This window comes from Mustela nivalis, assembly GCF_964662115.1.
Source record: "Mustela nivalis genome assembly, chromosome: 17".
Classification (NCBI taxonomy): Eukaryota; Metazoa; Chordata; class Mammalia; order Carnivora; family Mustelidae; genus Mustela; species Mustela nivalis.
The window spans coordinates 16,284,512-16,301,103 of NC_139036.1; the positions used below are offsets into that span (position 1 = coordinate 16,284,512).

The window sequence follows — 16,592 nt, forward strand, 5'->3', positions numbered from 1 at the left end:
GCTTGTTGGGGAAGGGAATGAGGCCAGGACCCTGGACATCCTCGGAGAGGGAGGGGCTCAGCGTGGGAGGAATCTGGTCTGCTGGGAAGCTGGACTGGTGGGACTTTCCAAACCGGAGCTCCTGTGCTGGGGAGGAGGCGACGGGACTTCCTGGGGTTGGGGTGTCTGTTCTGAAAGGTTGAGAGTGGCAGGCCCAAATCAAGATTTGTATGTCTTCTTTCTCAGGAGCCATGTGGATGGGTGCCGCTCCCCCTACAAACAGTGGTGATTGCAATCACTTGCCATTCCCATGGCAACAGGTGAGCTGAAAAGCTCAAACAAGGAGGGGAGCTCTCCCACAGATTCAGGTCTGCTGGGCAGCACGCTAGCACATGGCACCCCTGCCTCACTGGCCGTTCAAGGAGTGGAAACCTTTCCCAGGTAAGTGACCAGGAGGCCTCCAGGCTGGCCGCCCTGCCCTTGCTCCTCCCACCAGGACCTGACGCCATTGGGTAGCTTCTTGAACACCTCCAGCAACGGGGAGCTCATTCCACCACTGGCCGGCTATGGATGCTCAATAAAAGGGGACTCTAGGTGGTCAGGTAAAACCAAGAAGCAGTGCGACAGGCTGCAGGAACAAGAATGAACAGACTGCAGGGGCTAATGGTTCATCTGCCTCATAGCTAACGTTTATGGAAGCGTGTTTCTCAGTGCTCTACGCTCGACCAACCGCAGAGGACCAGGTGCGGTAGCTAGTGAGAGGAATGGTTGCACAGGTCACACACTGTGCCAGTCGCTCCCTATGCCTGGCCTCCTCTGGTCCCCGCCTGCAGCAGCAGCACTATCATCCCTACTTTGCAGACAAGAGATGGCAGCCTGGGGAGGTGAGGACTGGGGTAGCAGAACCACGACAGAAGCTCTGTTCCTCTACACCATCGGCAGTGTCCGTCCTCATCGCTGACTTGGTTGCCATCACCGATGAGCACCTCGGCTCCTCATCTCATCTGAAAGCCGGGATGATAATAATCCCCACACACATGGATGCCGCATGCATGCACAGGCATAGGCACACACATGTGCACACATGCACACACAGATGAACATAGTGTATGTTTGCACACACATGTATGTACCTATATGTACGCAAGTGCATGCATGCGCACATACACCTGCGTGTGTGTGCGTGAGCGTGCACACACATGTGTGTGCTCACATGTGTGCATGCTTCATCCCTCCCGCTTCGATTCCCTGGCTCCTCGCCCTCTGTCTGCAAATGCGGGCAGGACGGGCACCCTGCTTGCGACCTGCTCTGCCTGGAGCAACTCCCTCCTCCAAGGCTGAGCTGCCCCACACCCCGCCCCTCTTTCATGTGCATCCTGAGTCTGAAGGAGTCGCTCAGCACTCAGGGGTGGCCAATGGTCTTGTCCCTCTGATTGCATGAGGCCACTGTCTCCTCCAGGGAAGCTCATGGGGGCAGGAATCTAAGGAAGTCCTTTGCTGGACTAGAACCTCCAGTGAGGTTGGGAAAGAGGCTGCCTCCCGTTTGAGGACCTGGGACCCATGAATCAACTCACTGTCCTCCATGGCGTGCCTGCAAATTTTCCACTCTCATCCCTGCAGGGAGGAAGCAGCTGACAAGACGCTGCGAATTCCCATTCCAGCGAAGACAGCCCCTGACCACTGGCGGCCAACTCTGAGTCCGCTGGGTCTGAGTTCTTTCAGGGAATGACTACTACAGGCAGGAAAGTGGTCAGTAAAGACCGGGCCAGGAACAACTGGGCATGTCCCCGCTCTTCCCAGGCCCTGCTGCTGGGCCCTGACCATGACCTCACACCTGCTTCCGCGGAAGCTCGAGTGCTGGAGTGGGGAGTGGGGAGTGGGTTCACCGGGCAGGGCCCGGGGCGTCCTCGGCCAGGTCTCAGCTACCAATGAGTGACAGGAAAGCAGGTTTTGACAGAAGGCTCCAGAAGGGCATCCTAAGTGCCCATACAAGGGTCATGTGGGGGTCCAGAGCCTAATCCCAAGGAGGAAGAGCCTCCTGGCCTCAGGTCAGCAGAGAACCGGACGTGCTCTGCTTCCTCCAGCACAGGTGCGGATTCTTAAACGGGAGGAGGGCATCCAGGTTCTGGGCTCCTATTCCTTCCCTCCACCTGCGGGGCCTGACCTCACGCGGGGGAAGCATCATCCTCCCCCAGCACGACTCTGACCCTGCAGATCGCAGTCCCGATCAGGGAGCACTCGGGGGTCCCAGCCCCGCGGAGCCACCGGGGTGCATATCCGTATAGCGCACTGCCGGCCTGAGCACTCCGCCTTCTGCTTGGACCCCAGCCAGACATCAGGGCCGGCCCTCTGTCTGCCCCCGCCATCCTCCAACAGACAACTCACGTTACAGCCCTGAGCAGTGAGTAGTCCCGGGTCCGGAACCCTCCATGTGGGCCTCCATCCTGCACACACACACGCATGTGCACATGGGATCATCCCCCCCAACACACAGGTGGGAAGGCAGTGCAGCCACGCCCCCAGCAGTCCACAGGACCCACACCTCCACCGCTCTGCACGAACCTGTCTCAGACCCACAGGTGTCCGACTTGCACGGCACAAGCTTCTCTCCACTGCAGTGGCAAGGTTCTAGCTGCGTGCGTGCTCACCAGGAGTTAGGAAGGCCCCCCTGCTCTCCCTGCGCTATGGGGACGCCTCCTCGCCAAGTGGCCTAGCCTGCAAGAACCCATCCCTAAATCCCCAGCTAACTGCTGATCCCCTCCAGCAGCCTTCCTGGGAAGATGGCTTCTGCATGGCCACTGTTCGGGCAGCTGTTCTCAATTAGCCAGAAAGAGGCACTAGGCATGCGGGGAGGGAGTGTGTGGAGAGGCAGCTGATGGCTTCACCAAATCAGAAGGGACCTCTTTGCCGCCACCACCTGCTGCAAGCCTCCCCTCCCTCCTCCTAGGAGGCCCGGGGAAGGCTGGGACTACTGGGGTGCGGCCCAGGTGTGTGAGGAGGTGACCCTGGGCCAAAGCACTGGCCCTCCACTCAGTGCCGATACACCAAGCAGGTGTCACCGAGTTGGTCTCTGGGAACCTGGCATGACCACCATGGCTAATGCATGATGCCGTGCTTGGCCTTCATCCAACAACCCAATCAATGGCCATGGGGGCCCCTGTGTCAGAGACAGGAGGACCGTGGAGGATGGTCACCATCCAGAAGGTGCCTCACAAAGGGACAGCCCTGGGGCCGGAGCGGAGTTCAGAGAGTCAGCTCTGCTTCCCACCCCAGCTCTGCGGGGACCTGGCCGGGCAGCCGTGGGTAGGTCACTTAAACTGTCCCACGTTCAAGTTCTGTAAACACTGTATGGAGGCAGGAGTACGGAGAGGGTGAGAAACCCACTCAGCAGGACATTGGGAAGACTGAACTGGCCAGGTGAGCACATCAGCTGGGGTCTGGCCAGGATCCCAAAGCTCCATCAGTGTGGGGAGCTTGAGGAAGGTTCTACGAGGGGACTTGACCGAGCTGCAGGCAGGACACAGGGAATCCATGGGAAACAGACCCAGACTGCAGCAGCCAGGTCCTGGCACAGCCCCAAAATGCGGGGGGAGGGTGGGCGGGAGCGGGAGGGGCACGGTTACCAGATCCCGGAAGGACAGTGTGGTCAGGCAGGAACAGGAAGTAGAGGTCGGAGGGTGTGGTGGGAGGGACACAAAGATGCCGGCCGCATCCTGTGCCAGAGCCAGGCCACATATGAGTTCCCAGAGGCAGTAGCCCTGCCCTCAGGACAGGACCCTAGGCCCCAGCAGCACCAGGACGGTCTAAAGGGGTGACCGTACCCTTGTCCTGGCTTACCCACCACCCCAGCTGGGCAACCCATCCCAGAGGCAGTTCCCTGGCTGAGAGAAGGACCCAGGGACCCCGGCATCGCCGGCCGGCCATCATTCCTGGCATGCTCTGGTCGATGAGTACTGGGCAGTGTCAGATGTAGACATCCTCAGGCCTAGTCCACAGAAAGTGACTTCTCCAAGCCAACTCAGCAGAAACACAGGGCCAGCATTAGCCAATACAGCAAATGAGCAAATTAGGAAAAGCTGCACCTTCCCCAAGACACTTCCTGACATCTGCTGGGAATTTGCAGTAATGACATGTACCTAAGATGACCAGGAGGTAAACAGGGAGACCCCCCCTGGACTGTGCAGTGCACAACACACACAACTGTAGCAGCCCAGCGGCCTTGCACAGGGCCCCACCACAACCAAAATGGTGGTGAGGATAAGTGGCATCTTTTGGTCTGTTGTCTGTCTCCCTGAGCCCCACCCTGGCCCCATCCACGCCTGCTGGCAAAGGTCACCAGGAGTGCACCTCTGCTTGAACCCACAGGCTTATGCACTAACTAAAGAGCACAGAGGGGAATCCACTGTTGGAGCACGTACACATGAAGCCCCAGAAGGAGTCTAATTTGTAGTGTGTGGGGCAGGCCTAGGGTGGGAGGCAACTACCCACATGCTGGCCAAGTCAGGATCACCCCAGAGACCATGTCAGAAACAACGCAAAGCGTCTCATTTAGGGAAAAACGGTAGTGTTTAGACATATTGGGTCAACATTAACGTCACCTATTTCTTCTTTACCTTTTCAGCGTGGCCGCCAGGAAACTCGAAATCATCGCCGCTCCTTGAATTTGAAGCCACCTGGACCATGCTGCCCTCCCCTTCCTGCCTGGGCGTCTGCGGGACTCAGTGCCTGGGCTGTGGGCTCCATGTCGCTCTGCACCAGGTGATGGGGCCTGCAGTCACCTGCTCCCCCCTCCCCCGCTCTTTCCTGAGGGAGGGTCTTTTTGGGCTTTGAGGTCACCCGCTGGGAGGGGACACTGTGTCCTCTTAAACATGCTCTTTCTGTTCTCCCTCTCATCTTCCTCCCCTCCCTCCTCCTGCCTCCTCCCCCTTGTCTACCCTCATCAGACTCTTCTTCCGGCCCACCTGCTCTCCTGATTCCAGGCCACCAGGGAGAATGTGGCAGGAGTACTCCCCAGCCGTGCGAGCCGCTGCAGGGACCCCAGCCTCGGACACCTGACCCCTGTCCCCAGCGTCTCTCCCCGAGCCCCTCCACTGTGCTGGAGCACAGGGCCTTCCTTTCCTCCCTCCTGAGGCTCCCTGGTCAGTGTGGACAAGTGTCCTCAGCCCTGGTTCTGTCCGTGACTACCGCGGTGACCTCGGCTATGCCCGTCCTCATCTGTAAGCCTCAGTTTCCCCATCCACAAAGCGAGAGGTTGGGCTGACCATTTCTGAGGGCCCTTGCATGTGTGAGAACGGAGATGTTTCCCACGGACAAATGCTCTGGTTCAGCCAGTGTTCCTGCCCCCGTCTGCAGTGGGTATTGTCCTGGTGGCTGACACCGACCCATATGGGTAGAATGGGCTACCTGCCCGAGACCGCGCAGTCTGAGCGGCCGCCAGCCTTGAGACTGCTGGGGAGAGACAGATGCCCAGTGTCTTCCAATGCTGTCTGTGTTGGTAGCGGGAGGCAAGGCAGGAGTCTTTGTTCATTAGATTCTCGCGCTGATGAGGACCTGAAGTCAGGAGCTCTGCACACGCACGTCAGGAAGACGAGGCTCGGCCCGACCTTCCATGGAGCCCGCAGTGGGCAGGGTCAGGGAAGGGGACCCCCCAGACCGTGTGGGCAAAGTGCTCATGACGCCCCCCACACATGGGCCATGCGGTACAGGTGAGATTGAAGACAGTCTTTCCCCAAAGATGCCCGTGGCCTAATCCCCAAAGCCTGTGAATAGGTGACATGCTGTGGCAGAGAGACCTGCCATGTGACCCAGCTAAGTGCGCTGAGTGGGGGCACCATGCCAATGGTTTGGGTGAGCTGGCACAATAGAAGGGTGCTGGCAAGAGGGAGCCCAGAGGGTGCAGGCAGGCCAGGGGACCCAATGGATCCCTGGGGGGGGCTCAGAGGCAGGAGGGCATTGGTCTCCAGAAGCTGCAGGAGGTGGGGAAGCAGGTGTAGAAGCCAGAGGGCCCCAGGGGAGGGCAGCCACACTAGCCAGATGGGGTGTGAGATGGTTCCTGGAAAGGGTCCAGTCGTCCACCCCTTGGTCTTGTGTCTACTATAAAATCAAAAAGGGCAGGTGCACAGGCTGGGGACCAGCAGGGCTGGTGGAGACCAGGCCTAGAAAGATGCACGTGGAAATGTGACTAATCTTAATCCACTGGATGGTGTGGCTGCAGGGACCCCTGTGGACTCTGTGACAAGGGGAGGGGGTCTCCAGCTGCCCGGGGCCATCCCCACCTGGAGCACTAATGCCACACAGCCCTCCATGTCCTGGCCCTGCCCCTCTTCTCTCTTAGACTTGCAAAGGTCCTGGGTGGGGAGACACCCACAGCAGACCAGGCAGGATCATGGAACACATTCAAGCATCAGTCCTGCTGGGGGGGACCACATTTGGGGGCAGGTCCTCACGGACCTTAGGAGAGAGAAAGGGAAGTCGCACACAGGACAGAAAGGACCGTGGGGGCCAGGAGTCCTTGGGCCGGAGCTTCCGGTCCTCAGACAGGCTCTGCCTCTGACTCTGAACCACTGGGGCCCCTGCCTCTGACCCCCACTAGGACCCCTGCCTGTCCAGCCTTCCGGGGCCATTGGGAGGAAGGCGACTGTCCCACTCTGGCTTTCCCAGCTCACAGCGTCCCCTTGCTCTGACCTCCTCACCCCAGGCCATGCTGGCCACACTCCCCCCTGCCAGGGAGCCCTTATCCACAAGCAGAACCCACCAAACATCAACCCTCTTTCCTCTGTGGGCAGGGGTGGGGGACCGACACCTCAAACCTCCTGGTGACACAAAAGAGGGGAAGGAGAGAAATCATCACAGTTTTCACGGCCACTCCTGCCACCAGGAACAGCCTCATTCTGTTGGCCCTGGGCCCATGGATTGGGGACCACAGAGAAAGAACCACGATCATAGTGCCATGCAGGGCCTGTGGGGAAACTTACCTACACTCTTTGTTTGTGTTTTTTTCATTTTAGTCAGGACTTGGGCAAAGCACAAAAAACGTAATTTTGGCTACAGACAGAAGCAGGGTAGGGGTGGGGGAGTAAAGTTCCAGTGGTTGTCCTGCCCAGAAGGGTGTGGCGTGGACCCGAGAGAGCATTCTAGCGGAAGTGTGCACAGCTACAGAAGTACCCAGGAGAGGCAGGGAAGGCAGGGGAGGCCAGGAGAAGCAGGGAAGAAGGGAGGAAGGGGAAGCCAGGGGCAGCCAGGAGAAGAGGAGGAAGCCAGTGAGGCAGGGGAGGCAGGGGAGGCCTGGGAAACCGAGGAGGCAGGGGAGGCATGGGAGGCCAGGAGAAGCAGGGGATGCCAGGAGATGCAGGGGAGGCCAAGGGAGGCCAGAAGAAGCCAGGGGAGGCAGTGGAGGCAGGGAGAGGCAGGGGAAGCAAGGAGAGCAGGGGAGGCCAGGGAGGCAGGGGAGGCCAGGGGAGGCCCACTCCTCGCCCTAGCCCAGCATGTTCCGGCAGCAGAGCTGCTCTTCCTCCCGCTTCTCCAGGTGGTTTTCCAAAAGCCTCAGCTCCCTACGCACCACCTTCCCCATGGACAGCTCCAGCTCCAGCACTTTCTGAAGGTCCGCCCTGGCCTCCATCTCATTCCACACCTCCACGTGAGCCCGGGCCTGCACGTAGTAGGCCTTCACGATCCCTGAAGGGAGGATGACACTGCACCTGCTGAGCCCCTTCCTGGAGCTGCCTCATAGCTGACAAACTCTTAACCTTGACCGTGATCCTTAACCTCTCTGTGCCCTGTGGGCCGCCTCCTTGGTTGTACACGTGGGTGACAGCGGCAATAGCAGGACCTTCTCCCTTCCCTTGCGGGTACCCCGCCAGGCCCCAGAGCTAACTCCAAACCCATAATCTCCTACTCAGTCCGGTGGGGTCCCCGCATGGTGGAGGCTCCAGGCCCCATCCCTACCCCCGCCCCCACGGGTTACTGAGGGCACTGAAGGAGGTAAGGAGCACAGGGAACCCAGCCCCTGGCACATAGCAGGAGATCAATGTCGAAGCCCACCTGCAGTCACTCCACCCTGCATGCCTGTTCCTCCACACCTTGCTCACAAACACCTGCTCCCACCAGCAGCACCACTGCCAGGGCACCAGTGTGCAGGCCTGCTGCCTGGGAGTCCCAGAGGCTGTGGTGAGTACAAAGGCCTCCCTCAGAGGCCCTGCCCCGCCCCCTGACCTGCCAGCCCCCCCAACCCCGATCGTGCCGGCCCACCCCACCTGACGCCCAGCCTCACCTGGGTGCAGCCGCAGGCTGTGGCTCTTGTGCTCCAGCAGCTGGTAGTACTCCTCTTTCTTGAGCAGACACTGGCAGGTGTCTAGTTGAGAATCAGGGTATTGATCATCTTCTCCAGCTCAGCCACTGCACCTCCCAGGGCTTCTCCTGCGCAGGGGAGCACGCCGGTCAGCCGTGAGCTAGGCCGCCTGCCCCCCACCCTTGGTGCCGTCCCCCCGCCCCAGCCACATGGGCAGCCCCCCACCTTGGTCTGCAGGTTCCTCAGGCAGACGATGGCTTCCTGGTACTTGCTGGAGGCTTCGTCGTAGCAGTCCAGCTTGAAGAGCCGGTTCCCTTCTCCAAAGAGGATGGGCACCGCCTGCATCTTCTTCTGGTTGTTCAGGCTCTACATCTCCCGCTGGTACTCGCTCTGGGCCTCCACCTGGCCTGACAGTGGCAGGCGGGTCAGGCAGGGACTGGGGGACCTGCGCCCCCGCAGCTGGGGACCCGCCTCCTCTGCCTTCTCCACAAGCATGCTTGCTGGTCACATCCATATACATAGGGGATGGAAGCCACGGGTTGTGCCGCCCTAAATCAGCACCTTTATGCAAGTTAGGGACAGAGAGCCCTTTGTCAACACTGGACTTCCAATATTCAGAAGGCGATCTCCATACTCACTTGGCTAGAACAAGACACGTTATTGCCACCTGCTGGGAAATTGTCATCATACAAGTTCAGATCTATGAAGTCTAAAAAGAACACCTTAGAGGTGTCCTGCTAGGACAGTTGTGCAGTGCACAAACCGCACAACTCTCCTAGCATGCCCACAAAGGCCCTATTGTTGGCACAATTCCCTTATTAGTTCACTCATGTAGCCCTTGGGCTGAACCTCATCTTTGGCCATAACCTGAGTTCCAACCCAGGCCAGACCCTCTCTCACCACCCCATAAACGCAGCAGTGGTTTAGGAGCCCGCTCATGCTCTAGAGAGAAGGCAGTGATGCCCAGGATCAGCGAGGTGGGGCTCCCCACACCGCATGCTCCCTGAGGCTGGGACAGCCCTCTGTCCCTGCTGTCCCCAGGGCACACCTGCAGCAGCTCTATCACGAAAATCAGAGGCCGTGGTTCCTTCTGTAGCTCGTCCAGGTCCTCGTAGCCCAGTGTGTGGTAGGCAAACATTTTGGCCAGCCCACAAGTGTGTACGTGCCACTCCGTGGAGTCCTTGCCCTCCGCCACCTGCCGCAGGCTCCAGGACAGGATGGAGTAGACCCCTTGTGTGCTGGGGGAAAAGATGGTGAATGGCGTCTGGCCTGTGTGCTTGGAGCACCTGCTCTGAGTCCTGCTACAGCCTCACCAACCTGGGGCTGTTGCTGCTATTTGCCCTCAACAGGCCCCCAGGAAGGACTGTGGTGCACTGTGTTCCAGGCCAAGTGCTCTCCCAGCTCCTTCCATCAGCTCCTTCCATCCTTAAAATGCCCCAGCGAGAGAGGCCCTTATCCCCACTCCACAGTTGGGAAACTGGAGCCCAGAGGCATGAAGTTAGTTGCATAAGGTCACCCAGCTAGGAAACAACACAGGCTGGGTTCGTGCCCCGCTCCAGGGGGCACGCTCTCACCTTTCCTGGCCCTTGTGCTTGGCCCCGACCCATTTCTCTCCCCGAGGACACCTGAGCCCATGGGTTGGTGACCTGCGGGGAGGCAAGTGTGGGGAGTAGGAAAAGGCACGGGGTCCAGGGGCCAGAGGGTGTGCCTGACATCCCCAGGGGGCTGCTGATTAGCAGGGAGCCTGGGCACCTGTCTGAGCTCTGGCCCCTCAGCCACACCTGTGGTCAGGGAGCTGACATGAGCTAGAGGAGGTGTGGGTGTAGGCCCCGCTCATCCCAGCCTCTCCCTGCACTGGGCATGGAGCTCGCCAGCCTCAAAGAGGAGGAGGGCTGAGAAAACCAGCCCCTTGGGCCTCAGCTGCCCCACCTGTGAACTGTCCCTGAGAGCCCCCCTCTGCTGGGACAGTCCAGAAACAGCCCATCTCCAGCACCCTCATGGCAGCTCCAGGAACAGGGAGGGGCCAAAATAGATCAGCCTGTCCTCCAAGGTGTCTGCCTTCAGCTCAGGTCATGATCCCAGGGTCCTGGGATCAAGCCCCATGTCAGGCTCCCTGCTCAGCAGGGAGTCTGCTTCTCCCTCTCCCACTGCTGTTCCTCCTGCCTGTACTCTCTCACTGTGTCTCTCTCAAACGAATAAATAAAAAAATCTTTAAAAAAAAAAAAGTGAGGGACGCCTGGGTGGCTCAGTTGGTTAAGCACCTGCCTTTGGCTCAGGTCATGATCCAGCGTCCTGGGATCGAGTCCCACATCGGGCTCCTTGCTCTGCAGGGAGCCTGCTTCTCCCTCTGACTCTGCCTTCCACTCTGTCTGCCTGTGCTCGCTCTCGCTCTCTCTCTGACAAATAAAAAAAATTAAAAAAAAAAAAGTGAGTCTTGCCATTTCTATCTGGGCCACAGAACAAGGAGGAGATCCCAGGAGGGTCACAGATTTGAGAGTAGTTTTACATGGCTCATGGGCATGGGCAGAAGGGCAGGAAAGTGACTAGTGACCAAAAGTCCCCAGGACCCAGTAATCATGTGTGGGGCACGGTCCTGGTGCCACACCCCACCCTGCCAACCACAACACCCACAGTCACTCTGGGAGCTTGTGGTCTGGGGTAGCTCTCCTCCATGTGCTCAGAGGCAGAGGAAGGGATGCAGGGTTTCGTTTTCACCTCACTTTGCCCTGCAGAGCCGGCAGGGGGGCTGATGGAGGCTTGGACCTCGTGGGCAGATATGGGCTACTCACAATGGTGTCCCACCAGAACTCAGTCACTTCGCCAACCCTCATGGACGTCAGCAGCACTTCCCAGACCTCCAGCTTGAACATTTTCCCAATGGTGATGTGCATGGGGTGGCTCATAAGCTTGCTGTCGTCGATCACCGTCCACTCCTCTTCGCATTTCGTGGTGCGGAAGTGAAAGATCACCTGGTCAGGAGGAGGGGTACCTTGGTCTCAGACAAAACTCCCACCATCATTGGTGGGGCTATCTTCCGGGCTCAGCTCACCACACCCTATCCAGATGCCGGGACCCCAGAGCGACCCCCATGCTGCCTGCCCTCACCCCTGCCCCAAGGACCCCAAGCCACTGGCTGTCCCGCCTGGCAGCTGTGCAGGACCTCAGAGCCTGGCTTACAGAAGACCTAGATCTGAGGCCACAGACCCTGCTACTCCGTTTTGCAGGGAAGCTCACCAGACATTTGTGGACAAAACCGTGAACCCTGAGGGCTCCACTCTACATTGGGGCATCACAAAACTCCCAAAGCCCTTCCCCCAGCCCATGTCCGGTGAGTGGGCACCGTTTCCAAGCTTCCCAGGTGCTCGAGGGTTGATAATTCCGGGAACGTCCCTCCTGGCCCTGTTCTGGCAAAGCCGAAAGACACACAGCAGGAATGCAGCAGACCAGGTCCACTCACCCAGGACCCCATGATGAAGTTTGGGAGCTCCACGGTCCCTCCATGTAGGATGGTTTTCTTGATCCCTTCCATGTTCAGGAGCAGAGCGGCCTCCATGGCTCCCGGGCTCAGGCTGAGTAATCTCCTGGGAGGAAGACACCCAGACCTGGGCATTGACCCTGCCCCCAGGGCAGGTGTGAGCCAGGAGAAAGCCGGGCGGTGCCTCCTCCCTACTCTTCAGGTGGAGGTGAGGCTTCCACAGTCCAGCCACCGAGGGTTTTCTCCCATCCCAAGAAGAAAGAAAGCAGCCGGAGGGTTCTCAGAGAAGATGGGGAGGGGGTGTAGCAGGAGAGAGGCCAACAAAGGGGAACAGGAGGGGAGCCTGAAGCCCCCTCCACATCCTGGTGTCCATGCCAAGGTCCTGTGGTCTCTACAGTCCCTGCCTTCCCTCTTTCCTGTTTCCTCCTCCTCTACCCTCAAACATTGCGCAGGAGAGAATGTGATGCAGGAGGGGGAGAGCAGGTTTCTGGCCTGGGGGATTCTAAAACCAGGTGAGAGAAGGGACAAGTTTGGGGAAAGTTAAGGGTGTCCTCCAGTCCCGCTCCAGCCCCCACTCCAGGTTCTGACTGTGGGGAGCAGGATTCTCTCTCCCGGGGTGGAGGGTCTCATCCCTACCCCTGTGCTTGGAGACCCCTGCAGAGCTCAGTCCCTGCACCTGGGATCCCCATTCAGGACTCAAAGTGACAGGTGACCTGAAGGTGTGGTATTTGACGCCACCTTGTGGCCAATGGGAGCTCGGGTTCCCAGAGTCCTTCCTCTCTGTGACCCTAGCGGGAAGGGACACTAGATTATCAGGAGCCACATAGAGCCCCTGATCACACTTATCATTTCCTGACCTGTGGCCTTGGGTGTCTGCCACCCTCCTTAACTCCACCTTCCCTGCCAAAATGGAGAGATCCACCTCTTCAGCCGTCCCCCCCAAATCTCCCACAAAGAGCCACTGACATAGATGCCAAGCCTGAGCCCCTAAGCCCAGACCAGGGCAGCCGGATCAGGCCCCTAGGCCCCTCCTGGGGTGCTCAGACCCCTAGGGCTCCAATCCAGCTCTCTCTGGGAGCAGGGATCCTGGGGCCCTTCTCTGTTCCACCCTTCTCTGACCACACAGCAACGCAGACGAGTCCGAACACAGAGAAAGCAAGACGGATGCTTAGAGGGAAATAAAGCAATTACCATGGATGTCGGGGGAAGGAGAGAGGGAGGCAGGACCCAAGGGTGGGGTGCTGCTTCTGGGGTCCCAGCAGTGCTGGCTTCTTCCCCACAATGGCTGCATGGCTGTCGGCTTTGTCTTGCTCGTTGTGCTGGACTTCCCTGCCGGTGACGGCTGGCTTCTCGCTGTAATCCACAGTGAAGAGAAAGCTGATTGATTGCTGGGCTCTGGAGGGCAGAGAGGCAGGGAGTTGGGGGAGGGGCGGTGCTGGAGTAGAAGGCATAGATCTGGGCCCTCCTTGCGGAGGAGCAGGAGTGGGGTTTGGGGGTGTTTGTTGAAGTTGAGGCCAGAAGAAGGAGGTGCTCAGGCCACAGCTTTCCAACGGGCCCCCAGCCGTGGTTAGCCCCTAACCTCCTAATGGACTTCCGGAAAAGGCAACTCTAATAACCCCACCCCTCTTAAAACTCCTCAAAGGCTCTCTGCTCCCCTCAGGATACACCCCAGGCTCCTGCCGCCTACCCCCCCCCCCCAGTGGAGCCAGCCTTGCCCCAGGCCACCTGTCCCCAGGGTGGTGGGCCTTCAGTCCACCAGCTGCCTTCCTTGGTCCTAGAAGTGGGCTTGCCCAGTCGCCTACACCTGCCTTGGCAGGCCCCAGTTGAGGAAAGCCTCACCACCCCCCTCCACCCTGCATCTTGTCCCCTAGCTCCTCTGCTAAATTGCCACATGCTGGGAGAGTCTACCCTGCCCCTGCTCACGTGTGGTTCCTCACATCTCTTTGCTCCCTTCCTCACCCTGAGGACGCCTCCCTTGCAGCATCTGGCCCAGCGTAGGTCTGCTTCTTCCAGCACCGGCCATTCCAGGAGGTCATGGGAACTAGCAGGAAATTCTGCTGTTGGTCAGCGATCCCCCCAGGACATGGCAGAGCTGGGACCCCTCCTCCTCTGTCCTCCTTGGCAACAGATGCATGGGTGGGGTTGGACCCCAGAAAGCCTCTGCCTGGGAATGGCTTTTCCCCCATCCCTACCACTGCTCCACTGGGAGCCCGCCCCCCCAATCATACCCCCCTTTCCTCTCAGGCCTGGCCAGCTCTGCTCCCTGCAAGGGGAGTCTCTCATTCAGAAGAAGACATTTCCTCCTCCTCCTCCTCATTGTCATGGACACTGCTGTCCTTTCCCCTGGGCTGGCGGGGATAGGGACGTTCTGAGGGAGGGGATGCAAAGCCCTACGTGGGCAGGGAGGCCCAATTAAACATCCCTCCATTCACTTCTGACCCTGAGGAAGTCCTGTGATCAAAGATTAGGCATTTGGGGTGCAAAGCCAGACACCCAAGATTTTGGTTCCTGCTGACACTGCGCTCCCATGTCGGGCCAGACACTTCAGCCTTGGTAATCTGTGCTGTCATCCAAAATTCGAGTAAAAATAGTTCCTCCTTGGGCAGCAGGGCAGGAAGCACACTTGGCCCACGGTCCCGCTTACTGCTGGACCAGCTCAGGCTGTCCTCTGATGGCCAGACACAGTAGGGAGCAGCCAGGCCAAGCTGAGACTGTTCCCCATTCACTGAGTCCCTCCCACACCCAGTTTAGTTTTCTGGAGAATAAGGGCGCTGGCTTTCCCCTCCTGTGTCCTTGGGGAAAGGCGGGAATCGAATCCCCTAAGTGCCATCCACACTCCTGTCCCCAACAGGCCACAGCTCAGTCTCCACGTGGGGAAGGCAGGGACAGGAAGAGCCGTGGTCAGACAATGAAACAGCAAAGCAGAGCATCCCAGACCACCGCTCAGAGTCCCATCTCATTTCCAGAAACTTCTGTCTCACTTACACATCTGTGAGCTGGGTGTCCGACAGTGGGCGCTAACTCCTCGGTGGAAGGAGCCCCCCACTCCATGCTCAAATACATTCTCTGCTCCCTTAGCTCATTCTCGAGGCCCCAGCCTCCAGACGTGGGGGCCTTCACTGTCATTTTCTTTGATTAGAGGCTCTTCGGTTCATGGACGCCCTGTCTCTCCCCACACGCTAGCCCTGAGGAGCAGGTGCAGGGACCCTGGTTCCCTAAGGGCCATTGGGGCTCACCGAACCTCGCCGGGCCTCAGTTTCCTCATTTACTCCTAGGCTGCCCTGAGGGTCCAGCGAGGTCGTCACAGAAGGGCTCGATGGGCACACCAGCACGGGCGGCAAGCAGCTGCCCCCATCCCTCCATCCCTCCGCTGTGGGGAGGGAGGTTCCTGAGCCCGAAGTCTGGGTCACCCAGCTCTGTCGCTGTCCAGGGCAGAGTTACGTGGAAGGGCTGGGGAGCGGACAGAGCCAGCCAGAGAGGGGGCGCGCTGCACCGCCCGGAACAGAGCTTTGGGGTAGGGGGCGGTGAGGCTTGCAGCGAGGAAGCCTGGAGGAGGGGCGCGGCCTGGCCCTGGAGTCACGGGAAAGAGGGAGGGGCTTTCCAAAGGGCGAGTTTTAGAGCGTGTGTCCATGCTGGGGTGGAGGGAGGCCTCGCCCTGAGTTGGCTGCACTGGAGGAGGGCCAGGGTACCCTGCTCTGGCCCCTCCTCCAGGATCTTCCAGGTCCAGAGTGCGGGGGCACGTTTGGGGAACACAGGGCAAGCGCTGGAGACGGACACACCCATGCGGGAACAGCAGCCGCGAGCGCTCGGGGCAGACACTCCTGCGCGGCCTCTGGACCTCGGAGACAAAGGGGCGGACCCCGCTGCGCCCCCATCAGCGGAAACTGGGCGACCCCGGCTGCGCCCATTCCCGCGGGAACCCGGCAGTAGCCAATCGGAGGGCAGCAGCCCCGCGCGAGCGCGGGGGTCAATCGGATTCCGGGCGCTGCCGCCCTGCGGGGACGCAGCCAGTCAGCGGCGAGGACTGGCCTGGGCCGGGCCCGCGCGGAGATTCAAACCCGCGGGGCGGGCGCTGAGCGGCCGGCGGGGCGGGCGATGGGCGTGGGGAGCTGTTGGGTGAGTGTGGCGGGGGGGGGGGGGGACCCAGAAGGGGCGGGGGAATCCGGGCAGGAAGAGCGCGCAGGCGGGGCCGTCCGGCGCTGCAAGACGCAGACCGGAGAGTTAGCGGGGGAGGGTGCTGCGGGGCTGGAGCGCCTGGGCTCCCGCGAGTTCGCCAAAGGGCGTCAGACGCGGCCCAGGGAGGTCGGCGAGCGCTGGTCCTGCCTCTGCCTCCCTCCCCGCTTACTGCAGAGAGCCTGAAGGAGCCTGGATGGAAGACGGTTGCTGTGAACACTGGCTGGCAGGGACCACAGGATGGGCGGAGCGGCCTGTCCATCCTCCGCCCTCCTCTCTGCCTCTGACTTCTCTTTCAGGACGCAGCCTCGTTCCCCCACCCACAGCTGCCTGTGTCCCTGGGGTCCGGGGAGGGTAAGGGGGATACCTTGCTGACCAGATACAAAAATCATGGAAATAGGATAAATGCCAAATCATGGAAATAGATAGGATAAATGCCAATAACTACATCAAGGCATATCATATTCAAACTACAGAAAATCAAAGATATAGAAAAATTCAGAACCCCCCCTCCGGGGGGGGATCTTAATCTATGGAGGGACGAAGATAAGAATTACATCCAATTTCTCAGAAAACCATGCAAACAAAAAAGTGGAGTGAAATATTTAAAGAGTTGGGGGGGAGGGACTCAATCTATCATTTTGTACCCTACAAAATTACCTTTTAGAAAGTGAAGAA

The 16,592-nt window shown here is 59.5% G+C and overlaps 1 pseudogene across 1 annotated transcript; it reads right to left on the reverse strand.

Annotated features, from left to right (window-relative positions):
* Nucleotides 1-7,453: 7,453 nt before the first annotated feature.
* On the reverse strand, nt 7,454-11,819 carry LOC309851501 (aryl-hydrocarbon-interacting protein-like 1; annotated as a pseudogene). Its single transcript has 6 exons — nt 11,724-11,819; nt 11,056-11,235; nt 9,315-9,504; nt 8,492-8,668; nt 8,249-8,394; nt 7,454-7,653 (listed from the first exon to the last, which is right to left on the reverse strand). The product of its transcript is annotated as an aryl-hydrocarbon-interacting protein-like 1 (transcript).
* Between the last annotated feature and the right edge of the window lie 4,773 nt (nt 11,820-16,592).